Raw genomic sequence first — 410 nt, forward strand, 5'->3', positions numbered from 1 at the left:
GCACAATCAGCTTGTAACACTCCAAAGAGAAAGGAAAACTTGAAATCGCATCATATGACCCCTTTAAAAAAATGTTTAAATGAAAAAACAAAACAAAAAACAACAACAACCAAAAACAGAACCAGAACAATACCACAATACTAAACATTTCCTAAAGGCTGGAATACATTACGAAACTTTTTACATGACGATTTGCAGTCGATGCTAGTGATCCAAAGTCGTGTAGTATATGATGGGTAGTTTTTGACCAATATTGTTTTTTTGATGGCCAATGCCAATATCTAAGAGGGCAGGGCGACCTGCCAAAATATCATGATGATATCATAAAATGATGATGATATCACAAAAAAGCAAAAGTTAAACAGTTCTGTTTAAAGGGGTCATATGATGCGATTTCAAGTTTTCCTTTC

The 410-nt window shown here is 34.1% G+C and overlaps 1 protein-coding gene across 6 annotated transcripts in view; it reads right to left on the bottom strand.

Annotated features, from left to right (window-relative positions):
* Positions 1–410, bottom strand: part of LOC107683533 (thyroid receptor-interacting protein 6-like) — a 14352-nt gene that overhangs the window by 7788 nt on the left and 6154 nt on the right. The window lies entirely within an intron of this gene.

The sequence above is a fragment of the Sinocyclocheilus anshuiensis genome, unplaced genomic scaffold, assembly GCF_001515605.1.
Source record: "Sinocyclocheilus anshuiensis isolate Anshui unplaced genomic scaffold, SAMN03320099.WGS_v1.1 scaffold874, whole genome shotgun sequence".
Taxonomy (NCBI): Eukaryota; Metazoa; Chordata; class Actinopteri; order Cypriniformes; family Cyprinidae; genus Sinocyclocheilus; species Sinocyclocheilus anshuiensis.